This window comes from Protopterus annectens, chromosome 14.part0 (genome assembly GCF_019279795.1).
Source record: "Protopterus annectens isolate FY-2018-M chromosome 14.part0, PAN1.0, whole genome shotgun sequence".
Classification (NCBI taxonomy): domain Eukaryota; kingdom Metazoa; phylum Chordata; order Ceratodontiformes; family Protopteridae; genus Protopterus; species Protopterus annectens.
This window is the reverse complement of record NC_056748.1, coordinates 1,059,766,924-1,059,780,850: the sequence shown is the minus strand read 5'-3', so window position 1 is coordinate 1,059,780,850 and position 13,927 is coordinate 1,059,766,924. Positions and strand designations below refer to the sequence as shown.

Here is a 13,927-nt window from a genome sequence, read left to right as displayed (position 1 = left end):
ATGCACATATCTGAATATTAACAAACATAGTATGCAGATATCTGAATATTACCAAACACAGTATGCACATATCTGAATATTACCATAGTATGCACATATCTGAATATTACCAAACATAGTATGCAGATATCTGAATATTACCAAACATAGTATGCACATATCTGAATATTACCAAACATAGTATGCAGATATCTGAATATTACCAAACATAGTATGCACATATCTGAATATTACCAAACATAGTATGCAGATATCTGAATATTACCAAACATAGTATGTAGATATCTGAATATTACCAAACATAGTATGCAGCCATCTGAATATTACCATAGTATGCACATATCTGAATATTACCAAACATAGTATGCACATATCTGAATATTACCAAACATAGTATGCAGCTATCTGAATATTACCAAACATAGTATGCAGATATCTGAATATTACCAAACATAGTATGCAGATATCTGAATATTACCATAGTATGCAGATATCTGAATATTACCAAACACAGTATGCACATAACTGAATATTACCAAACATAGTATGCAGCTATCTGAATATTACCAAACATAGTATGCAGATATCTGAATATTACCAAACATAGTATGCAGATATCTGAATATTACCAAACATAGTATGCAGATATCTGAATATTACCAAACATAGTATGCAGATATCTGAATATTACCTTAGTATGCACATATCTGAATATTACCAAACATAGTATGCACATATCTGAATATTACCAAACATAGTATGCAGCTATCTGAATATTACCAAACATAGTATGCACATATCTGAATATTAGCAAACGTAGTATGCACATATCTGAATATTACCAAACATAGTATGCAGCTATCTGAATATTACCAAACATAGTATGCACATATCTGAATATTACCAAACATAGTATGCACATATCTGAATATTACCAAACATAGTATGCAGATATCTGAATATTACCAAACATAGTATGCACATATCTGAATATTACCAAACATAGTATGCAGATATCTGAATATTACCAAACATAGTATGCAGATATCTGAATATTACCATAGTATGCAGATATTTGAATATTACCAAACATAGTATGCACATATCTGAATATTACCAAACATAGTATGCAGAAATCTGAATATTACCAAACATAGTAAGCACATATCTGAATATTACCAAACATAGTATGCACATATCTGAATATTACCAAATATAATATGCAGATATCTGAATATTACCAAACATAGTATGCACATATCTGAATATTACCATAGTATGCAGATATCTGAATATTACCAAACATAGTATGCACATACCTGAATATTACCAAGCATAGTATGCACATATCTGAATATTACCAAACATAGAATGCACAAATCTGAATATTACCAAACATAGTATGCAGATATCTGAATATTACCAAAAATAGTATGCACATCTCTGAATATTACCAAACATAGTATGCACATATCTGAATATTACCAAACATAGTATTCACATATCTGAATATTACCAAACATAGTATGCAGATATCTGAATATTACCAAACATAGTATGCACATATCTGAATATTACCAACATAGTATGCACATATCTGAATATTACCAAACATAGTATGCAGATATCTGAATATTACCAAACATAGTATGCACATATCTGAATATTACCAAACATAGTATGCAGATATCTGAATATTACCAAACATAGTATGCAGATATCTGAATATTACCAAACATAGTATGCAGATATCTGAATATTACCAAACATAGTATGCAGATATCTGAATATTACCAAACATAGTATGCAGATATCTGAATATTACCAACATAGTATGCACATATCTGAATATTACCAAACATAGTGTGCAGATATCTGAATATTACCAAACATAGTATGCAGATATCTGAATATTACCATAGTATGCAGATATTTGAATATTACCATAGTATGCACATATGTGAATATTACCAAACATAGTATGCAGATATCTGAATATTACCAAACATAGTATCCAGCTATCTGAATATTACCAAGCATAGTATGCACATATCTGAATATTACCAAACATAGTATGCAGATATCTGAATATTACCAAACATAGTATGCAGATATCTGAATATTACCATAGTATGCAGATATCTGAATATTACCATAGTATGCAGATATTTGAATATTACCATAGTATGCACATATCTGAATATTACTAAACATAGTATGCAGATATCTGAATATTACCAAACATAGTATGCACATATCTGAATATTACCAAACATAGTATGCACATATCTGAATATTACCAAACATAGTATGCAGATATCTGAATATTACCAAACATAGTATGCACATATCTGAGTATTACCAAACTTTGTATGCAGATATCTGAATATTACCAAACATAGTATGCAGATATCTGAATATTACCAAACATAGTATGCACATATCTGAATATTACCAAACATAGTATGCAGATATCTGAATATTACCAAACATAGTATGCAGATATCTGAATATTACCAAACATAGTATGCAGATATCTGAATATTACCAAACATAGTATGCAGATATCTGAATATTACCAAACATAGTATGCACATATCTGAATATTACCAAACATAGTATGCAGCTATCTGAATATTACCAAACATAGTATGCACATATCTGAATATTAGCAAACATAGTATGCAGCTATCTGAATATTACCAAACATAGTATTCACATATCTGAATATTACCAAACATAGTATGCAGCTATCTGAATATTACCAAACATAGTATGCAGATATCTGAATATTACCAAACATAGTATGCACATATCTGAATATACTGTCATGTAAAGACTGAAGAGAAAAAGCACCATGGATAAGCCCTACAGCACTCTTATTAATCCTTGTCTTCCTGTTTTAACCCAAATGGTTCTATCGTCCATTCAATTTATGATCCATCTTACAGTGCAAAAGGACTAACATTGTGCTATCACAGTTATGATATGATAATGCCATGAGATATTGTGTTACACCGCTGAAGATACATCAGCATCCACATGACACCGTTTCTAACCATCATGTCTAGTATTACTCTCATAAGTCAATTTAGGATGATAGGGGAGCCGTGATATATCCCAGCACTCTGTGGATACAAGACAAACTAATGTAGAAGGACATCTAACTACATGATATCGACTCACAATAATGCCCTGCACAAACACCGATCTGAAGGAATCTACGACACAGCTTTTGGATGGGGTGCACAAACTGATGAGTGATCTGAAAGAATCTAAGACACAGCTTTTGGATGTGGTGCACTAGTGCAAACCTATGTGGACTCTGAATTGAAGACATCTCACATAAGAACCAAACTCCAAGACCTTACAAAGCAATCTTTCATATAGATTGAAACATGGCTAAATAATTCACACTCCAACACATCTCTCTACTAGGACAACACTATTCACTATTATCTCTCTCATCAGTGCCATGATAATTAAGACACACCTAATTAACAGGTTTCAGTCACACCAAATTAACTGGTATCAGCCACACAAAATTAATGGGTGTCACCACACTAACTTAATGGGCATCATCTGCACTAAATCAACATGCGTCAGCCACCCAAACTTAATGGGTGTCGGCCACACAAAATTAACAGGTGTCACCCACAAAAAATTAATAGGTGTCAGCTACCCAAAAATAATGTGTCAGGCACACAAAATTAGCAGGTGTCAGCCACACCAAATTAACAGGTGTCACCACACAAAATCAGTTACACAATCCAACACATTGTGGTGAAACATACCTGAATGTTACATCTATGAAAAAAATTCCTAAACAAGCAAATTAATCTTAGCTCATTGGATAGCCCTTTATCCCTCTTTCTCTGTTTTATATATATATATATATATATATATATATATATATATATAGACAGATATATATAGATATATAAAAACACAGTGTATTTATTACATATAATACACACAGACACACATGCAGGCACACACAAATGCATAATTTTCATGATCAAAAGGTATATATGGCATATGCTAGATTTGATTAATTCCCACCAATAAAGCCTGAAGGACAGCTGGGCTCTTGGCAAAGTCATGTTACATGGGATCAAGCCTCTCACATCTTCCATGAAAATGGGTGTCATCCCTCCGTCTAACCTAATCAATATGACTACCTCTGAGCTTGAACCTTCTAGAATAAACTTTAACTCATGTTGTCAAGCTCAGCCTAATTGATTTCATTGAATCTGACAGAAACCAGTCTATTAAATGCCTTTATCAACATGATCAGACTTTGCAGCTCATCTGTCACTGATGTGTGTCCATAGATGTGTGCCCTGTTTTCTAATATGAATTATATGCACAAGCTTGCTTACTCCAGTTTTACTCTCAAACACACACGCACGTTTCCCCTACCAGAGGACTTTTTCCAAGTAATCTTTTGAAAAAGTGACCTGGTAGGGTAAAAGCTCTTGTGTCTTTTTTTGTTTTTTTTTTAGATTTATTTACATTAAATAAATATCACCTTCTTTGGTTCACAGTACATATTTTTTACTTTGTTTGTTGTTTTCATAAGATATTGAGCTTTACCTTCACCATCATTTCTGTTTTATTCAATTGATTAATTTTCTATATAATCTCTCCAAAATTTAATTATGCATGCATTTTAGTCAAGTGCCACCTGTTTCTTTTTGCTGCAACCATTGTGATTTAACCTCTGTCTTTCATTCAAAAAGCTCTGATAGCACGGTTAAAACTGAAATTAACTATATACATTGCAAAATTATATCAATACACTAAAAGATAAAACAGCTTTAAGTTCACAATTTAAAAATATTTAAATGGCCTTGCTGTTCTGCTCATTTTTGCATGGATAATGTTATACTAACCTTTCATCCTTTCTCTCCCACTACTCCACCTCCAAACAACTTCTCAAAACACAGCTTCTCCTTCCCAGTACATACAGTCAGAGCTGCCGGGACCAGCACTCACAAGCCATCTTATTGCTGCCAGCACCCTAATACCATGTGCTGAGGAATGTGTTTCTGGCAACTGCTGCCTAGATTACAATGCATTGTAGAGATGGAACAGCAAATGGTAATGCTGAAAGGAACTGGATATCCCAAATACTATGCCAGAGTGACCACTGTTCATATTAAATTCTGTCATTCTGCATGCCTGGCACTTCACATAAAATACCAGAATTAATCATTAATTTAAGCATGCAATGTCTCCTTAAAGTTCTGATACCAAATCTGATGACTACAGCAATTAACTGCAGTAACTCAAATTAAACCAACACATGTTTATCTGTTTTAATTTTATGAAAAAAAAAGTCACGTTAGTAGGGAAAGATGAGGTTTATAAGAGCAGCAGCCAAGGACAAAAGGTTTATCTATTTTCTTCTAATTCCTTTCCCTGCAATCATTTATTTATTAAGCCACAGACAATGTATTAGTTACCTAGTTACTATCAAAGCCAAAGATTGCTGTATGTCCAAGGCTCACAATCACTGGCAATAAACTCTTCCAAAGAAAATCAAACAAAGAGTCATTGAAAATGTGTCTGTTCTGTTCTGCTTTCTCTCATTTTTATGGTTATGGATTTAAAATGGTTATATAAAATCAGTGTGCATATTGTCACTGCACTGCAAAAAACTAGAATATAAGGCTGAGAGTGTAGTACACCGAAGAAGAGTATTTAGACACAAACTAATTCAGCTTAATTTTTCAAACACTCATTGATCAGCTCAAGAAATCACTGTTATGGGCTGTAACTGTGTAGCAACTGCAGTTTTGCATATTCCTGGCTGAAATTGCTTAATTTATGACCCATGTGCAGGATTCAGAAAATTACACCACTGTCCATAGGGAAGCTAGCTGCCATAAGCTGCCGAATATATTATAACTACAACAGACATGCAGATGTTTCAAAATGCTTGCAGTAAATTGATTTTTTTTTTTTAAATGTTTCCCATTTTGAAGATGGTGAGTACTTTTGGAATACCATTTTAAACTAGAAAAAACATTATTATGCTAAGTGTGAATTTAATTGTGGGATGTATAAAGTTGTGTCACCTGTCGTAGAGGCAGCATGTGAGTTCATTTACTCAGTCATATATTCATTCATTTTTTTCTTCATTCATTCATTATTTCATTCATTCATTCATTCATTTGCATTTTGATTTACTAGATATCTAACTTGATTAAATCCCATTTTCAACTGAATAAATAACTTCTGTTTTAGTTCATATTAATTTGAAGCCATGGAGAAATGCTGAAGACATAAATTATGCAACATAACAGAAAAGTAGCAAAAAATAGAAAAGGATATTGATTTTCTTCAAATCAAGGAGTTTTGCATTATGAAAAATATCTATGACGGGTTGCACCAAGATGAAACTGATACTATCAATTTAAATAGTATAAGCAGTAGCTTTGCAATTTTTACAATGGATATGACTGAAAAGGCTGCAGGAAACTTGCTTTACAGACACAGGAAGATAAGGCAGCAGTTCAAAAATGTCAAGAGCATAATGCATTAATTGAAATATTTGAGAATAATTTGTAGATATTCAACCTTCTACAACACAAGACAGCTGTTCTGTTTATTCTTGTGTGTATGCTTTGAAAGTCAATATTCAGTATGGATTGAGCATAAATTAAGCACAAGACATCTATCTACATATACAGTCACAGCAGTGTGGAAAATGCATGCCAGTAACTCTGTATGGAATAAATAAATTACCAACAAGAAAAGGCTACTTGATTTTAAAGGAGAGTTACTAAATTTCAAATAAATCAGGAACAAGAAAAGTCTGCTTGATATTAGAGGGGAGTGACTGAATCATTGCCATGAAATTGGCAATGTGGCACTGTTGGTGACTCCCTACTGGGTGAGGAAAATCTACATTTGTTTCTGTGACTTGCTTAAACTGATGGAGCTGCTTTCTGTTTTATCTGTTCCATTTTATTTTCTCTTTTAAGAAATCTGGTTGACCTAGTGTTTTTGTTGTATGTGGCGTATAGACACTTAAATTACATAGGCCACACATTTCACATGTTTTCCCCCATTAGTTAACTTGTTTCTTAACACTACTTCTATGTCTTTGTCTTTTCTGATAAGACTGAAGGCCTGCAAAAACTACAAGCACTGTCGTTGACTTCCTGCTAGTTATTTTTACCACCCGCCCTCTCATTCCTTGATCTGCTTTTTAAACATGGTGATTTTAAGCTGCCCACCTTTACTGTAAATTGAGCTTTATAAGCACCTCCCTTTCGACATTGCTGTTTATATCTTGAATTATTTATTTGCCTTTGCTTGTGCTTATTTTGAAAAAAAAAAAGAATTTTGCCCCTCACTGTCTGTTCTACTGGTTTACTTTCTCTGAACTCATCATCTAGCTAGCTGTTGGATAAAGTAGTGCATTTATAAACTCTAGCAAGATTTTCTGCGTTTGTACTTTTTGAGGACAGTTGATTTTCAATATAGTGGCTGTGGGTGGTAACCTGGTCTGTATAGGTTGGGGAAACATGCTAGAGAGTCCTGCATGTAGTTGTTTTATTGGCTGGAGGGCTTATTAATCCACTTATCTCATTTTTAGTACCTTCACAAATTCTGCACAATTAATTGTCTCTTGGTTCATTTCTACAAAGTGAAGTAGTTTTATTGCACACTAAGATCCACCCACTCAGTAACCCTCTTCAATACATCTCTGAAACAACCCCTCTCCTCATCTTGGCTGTGCACATGCGTTAACACCACATCTCCTATAACCTAACTTCAACCATCACAACTATTTTCACCCCCCGCTCTACTACCCTGGGATTGTCCTTTCACATCCACCTGTCTTTTACTTACTCTGCCTCTCCATCCTGTCCAATTCCCTCTTCTACTAACCCTCACTGTTCTACCATTGATCCCTCCTATCTGCTTCCTTCTACCCTTCTAGACCTAACTCTTACAGACACACCATTGAACCAGGTGAGACATTCAGGTACTCCCTCAGCCTACCTTAATATCATACCACCACTTATATCTGCAACAATATCCACCAACGTTGCTGATTCCTGCAATAGGATTCATATAACATATCATTCAGCTATTACACCTCCTAAAGGTGTGAAAAGTTTAGGAACCTAGTCTCTTAATTAATTCCTATATCTGCTTTGCACCCACTGCATGAAGTGTCCTCTATAAATTTTACTAGCTGAAAACTACTCATATGGAATGTTCTCATGTATATACTCTTTACTGCTTGTATAATATCTTTGATTTGAGAATGATTACTGATGTACTGTTTTTTTTCACCAATTGTATAAGCTGCCAATCATATGTACTAAATGTAAATTCTCTATTGTATGTGAAATGTCTTATATGTGGAGCTTTTCTCCCTGGGACTCCACTAAAAATGTGCATTTCTGACCCACCTGGACCATCCTGGTAAACAAATGCAAATAAATAAATGAATAAATAAATATAAGCTGTTTTAAGCACACTGTTAACATGAATTACTCATTGCTTTTCCTTAAGTTTAAGATTGTTTATGGTAGCATTTCACTCTGGGTGCTTTTTTACTGTGCTTTTAAATTAGGAGGACTGGGATTATCCATCTAGTGGCAGTAGGTGCTTACCTTGTCTATCTGAGTTAGAAAGCTCACAAAAAGCCTCAAAGTTCAGTCATTTTATTGCCAGAGGACTCAGTACCGAGTTCTGTATTTCTAGTGCTGATATAAATTTGGCACATTTGTCTGGAGCTGCTTGCTATGCCAGTGCCCCGTACAGTTGCAAGCATCTAGAAATATTGTTTATTTTCATTATCCCATGAAAGTTTATTGTGTTTTTATTATTTTTTTTGTACTTCTTTATAGTTGAAAGTTATATTTTCAAACTACTGTAGGGGGTGCAGTTCTGCACTGAAAAACATTATATTGAGTGTTTTTTAATTAGTATTAGGCATCTCTCTGAGGTTCCTTAACACTTTGGCTCCAAACCAATCATTTTACATTAAGAGGGTCAAAGTCTGCACTCTTGTGAAAGGAGAGGTCTGCTTTTTACCTATCTGAGCTGGCACATGTTGGTGGAAAGCTCATTGTGGGATTACCTAATTAGCCTTAGGGTATAGTTAGCCTAAAACTTGCTTTGTATGATCGTATATAAGCCTAATGTTGGCAAGAAGCTGTTCTATGTGCAGTGGCAACTATTGATGTCTTGTATACATGCAATCACCAGAAGTTGAACTTTCCCTATAAAAAACACCTAGGAACTTTACCTAATTTTTGTATTACTCATCGGGCAACTAGTTTGCATATTGAGCAGCATTTACATATTCAGTTAGGACTATTTAGGTTCATAGGTTCATAGATTAGTACTATGCTAACTGCCCTTGCGAGCCATTTTAAGCCCAACCAATTATCCCTTGTGAGACTCAAACCCTATACCTTGTGTTTGTAAGGCAAACACCTTAACCATTAGGCCACTCTCCCAACCCTTTATACCTTACCTTATTAGAGTACCCAGGACTACTGCAGCACAGACAGCATCTGGTTCATCTGGTTAGGTTAGCTGCAGATTACACCAAGTAAGGACCCCTTCCCTTTTCCAGTTACAAGCACCCTCCACCCCTATCCTTTCAAGTACACATTAGGACCTGTAGCCATGGATGGCCACTTTCCTGCTATCTCTGCATCCAGCCTGGTGGACTTGGGTATCCTGAGGTGATGTAATAACTGCCTTATGTAAAACTGAACACATATACAAACTGCGGCTAAAAGTTGGTCTCAAACACACCAGATAAATACCCAATAGAAAAAGAATGATCTGACTACCACGGCTACAGCCAGTATGTTAAAAGCAAACACTTTAATATATTATTATTTCATGCTCTATGTGTGTCTTCAGGTCTAAAGAAGTGCCTAGAACATTTTTTTATTTATTATATTTTTATTTTTTTTTACATTAAGTAAGGCAAGATGAACATGGATGAGTGTCTTGTCAGGTCCAAAATCAAAGTGCGCACCTCACACATACCTCTGAGGTATACATATGTTCACAGAATGTCCAGATCTTTGCCTTATATTTTTGGTCTGCTATTCATAAAATTGTTGTTTTTTGGCAAATTACTGGCAAATCATTAAAGAATGAACTTAGGAAATAATAACAGTCATTTGAGTTTCAGACTTCACACACTTCAGAAAATTCACGCTAATGCAAAACCTGTTATTCTATCAACTTTCTAAGTTTGTATGAGCAATATTTAAACATTTTCTCTATTAATGGGCCTTTGTCCCACTTTTATTTATGGTTTTGTCCAGATTTCTTGCTATCTTGCTATAAGAGATTGAGAGGTATGACCTCACATTTCTCACTAGTATTGAAATACACTTTCAGTGCTGTCTGCAGAATGACATCACATCTGGTTACGTGGCTCTGTGGTTCCCACACTACCCTCTCACTAGAAACTGAGCCAGGATCCAGTAATGATGTGTCACAGAATTCACATAGAACTTTAGCTAAGGTTTATTACAGCATCTGGAAACTGTAAAACAATTGCAACATTTCCACCCTTCCTGCAGAAACTAACAAGCCATTCTCTGGTACCCCAGGGTAGCAATTAGTTCACCACTAAGGACAACAAAACAGGATCCCAGCCCAGGGTTTTTACATTGTGTCTCTGGCTGCATTCACGTGTGAGACAAAAATCTTTATGGCCTAAACCAAGTCATTTAATTTCAGGCTATTTTTCTTAACGTTAGCTGGGCTAAGCTTAATCCCTTTCATTCCAGTGTCCTCTGTTAAAATATATACATTTTATCAGTTACGACATTATGGTCTGACATATATCTATATTTCTTTTCTCTCCAGAAGAACCCACTGTTTATACATTTTTAACACAAGCGTCTGTACAAATTAGTTTGATATTCAAATGACATATAATTCTTTACAAAACTCCAGTTAGCTCTGCTGGCATACATTACACATGCACTACCCTACCCCCCATGGCACAGCTGGCACTACCTCATATCATCACATGCACAACAGTACAAAAAGGTCCCACATTAGTCTAAACAAGTGAATCAGGGAACTAATGAAGTCTCTGAAAGCAGACGTTTATGTAAAAATAGCCTCCAAAGCTAAGGGCAACCATAAGGCATTTTTTTCAGTTATGTCTGCAATCTTAAGGGCAACAGTGTGCGGAATTAGTTGTAGCTGGCATTACCTATATTCAGCTGGAAGATATAACAAATCTGCTTGCTGATAAATTCAGCTCAAATTTCACCTCCCCTTCAACCCCAGTTTTCTCCCAAGAAATACACCACACCAGTCCACCAACAATTATCACCAAAGAACAAGTTGCCACTCCTCTCTCTAAAGCTAAATATGCAGCTTCAGTGGTGGATGACAATGTATGAGGTTGTCTCTTACCCAGCTTACATCAGGATGCTTCAGGCCCATTAGGATCTCTGTTTAATCCCAGCCTTTGGACTGGCTTTTAACTGATAGAGTGGACAACAGCAATAGTCATCCCCTGCATAAAAGGAGACCATCTACTGAACTAGGAAAACACAGACCCATAAGTTTGACTAGTCTTATGTTTAAGGAAAAGGAAAGAATAATCATGTACCTGATAAATAATGACATAGGAAACCTCAAAACAAACCTCAAAACATTGGACCTGACCCATTTTGACCTGTCAAAGGGCAGGTCATATCTACTTAATCTGGTAGATTTCTTTGAGAAACTAACTGAGGCCATATATGAGGGTAAAGCAGTACCTACTGCCTACTTCAACCTGGCAAAGGCAGTTGACACAATTTTCCGCCCAGGTATTATAAATAAACTCACAAAATTTGGCATAAATCTCTAAGCCACAACATGGATAGCCAACTGACTCATGGACAGGACACATATGGTTAAAGTGGGTGAATCCAGATCCAGAAAAAGGCCAGTTACTACTGGTATGACACAGGGTTCTGTGCTGAGACCATTCCTGTTTGGAATATACTTCTATGAAGTCAAGACTAATGTGGAGGGCCTCTGGATGGCAAAGTTTGACGACACCTACAAGCTGGGGGCATTCTTTGATTCCTCCATTGATGGAGATTTCCTTCAGAAGGGTCTACATCAGACAAATGATTGGTGCCAGAACTATGGCCTAAAACTAAATGTGAAAAAATGCATTATTATACACTTTGGGAAGTCAAATACCACATGCAAATTACAACATCAATAGCACACCATAAAAGTAGACTCAAAGGTGACAGATCTAGTTACACAGATAGATAGTAGCCTAAACGTTGACCCCCAAGTGTCCACAGAGGTAAGGAAGTACTTCTATGTGGCTCGACTTATAAGTAAATGTATGGCATCCAGATCCAAGGAAATTATAATCCCCCTTTACTCCATGCTCATTAGAACAATTATTGAGCACAATGTACCATATATCATGTACCTGACTAGGCACTTACAGCTGGAGCGACCTCAGAGGTTTCTCACAAAGAAAATGCAGGGGGCAAACAACGTTTCCTATGTGGATAGACTAAAAGCCTTATCCCTTTACTCCGTCTCCTAATGACTATCAAGGTGTGACATATTTATGACCGACAAGGCACTCACAAATCCAGCCCTGATGAAGTTACTACACATACGCTAGTGAAACAGCACAAGAGTCACCAGAGGTAGGATTCTAAACATAGTGAGGCTTCAAACAAAGCTTGCTGGGCAGACAGATATGTGTCTTAACGCTTGGCCCTTCTTTGCAATGGCAATCTTATTCACATTGAGCAGAACCCTTCCCTGGCCCTGTTCAAAGACAATTTCAATCAATGGATGGGGAATTGTAAAGTCACACTGGGGCAATCTGTAAAATACTCAATGCATAGGCACAAATTCATGTCATTATCCTACCCCTAGGGGCTATATATTGGATAAAACTGGGGTATATTGGCAAGGCTTGTAAGGGCTGTTATGCCGTTAGCCTAGTAATCTCCAATGAACCTAGATGAGAGATTACGCACAAGCCAGTACAATGAAGATGAAGCAACAGTTTCAGCAATGTCTGATGCTGCAAATGGATGTACAGCAGGTGTATCATAACGAGAGGGTGGGGACTGACAAATGAGAAGGGAGGTAGAGGCATAAGGAGGGGTCATCAGACTAAGGACCTCTTCTAGTGCAAGTTAATTTTTACCACATCTCAGAGAATCAAATTATTCTTAATTATCTCTTTTCATATACTGCAGTGGCATACAGACAAGACAGTCCGTCACTAAGCATATCAGTGGTAAGGTTACTAGACATTATGCACATTAACGGAAGCAGATTTTCTGTCACAGTGCAGACATTGCTGCTGTCACACACTGATCCAGTCTAATCTTTATTGCCAGTTTAATTTCACAATGCTATGCTTGTTCATAGGTTCATAGGTTCATAGGTTAGTAAAAAGGGCATGCGCTTCTGCTTTCCTGGTCTAATGGAACAGTTGAAGGTTAACACCACATTAAAGCATACAAATTGCCAATGGAATTGTTTTACAACAGGTATAGAAAGTGCCCTTATTTCAGTAATTCCAAGTATCATGTGGGCTAATACCAACATATGATGAGATGGATATTAATCATGATACCCAAGAAGTGCAATTGCTGCTCATGATATATGCTCATTCAAGGTTTCAGTAGTCCATGTTCTATAAATGTAAGCCATGCTCAGCTGAAAGAACAAAGTGAAAAGCAAGCATTCTGTACCTCACCAACAGTTAATTTCTCAGTCTTTATGCACACCAAAAGCTGCTCTCCTTTCTTTGTTTCTTTTTCACTTGCCGCTCTGCAGTACCAACATCCAGCACTGCTTCTTTCTATAGCATATATTTGCTTATTTGTTTCCAGCATAAGCCACTGATTTTGCAATGAACAATGTGTACGTT

General features: G+C 35.9%; 1 long non-coding RNA gene across 1 annotated transcript in view; it reads right to left on the bottom strand.

Moving 5' to 3' along the window:
• Window positions 1-5,041, bottom strand: part of LOC122788825 — a 158,179-nt gene extending 153,138 nt beyond the window's left edge. The window contains exon 1 of the long non-coding RNA XR_006362746.1: window positions 4,896-5,041. This is a non-coding gene — a long non-coding RNA (uncharacterized LOC122788825). The remainder of the gene's footprint in view (window positions 1-4,895) is intronic.
• Window positions 5,042-13,927: the final 8,886 nt, after the last annotated feature.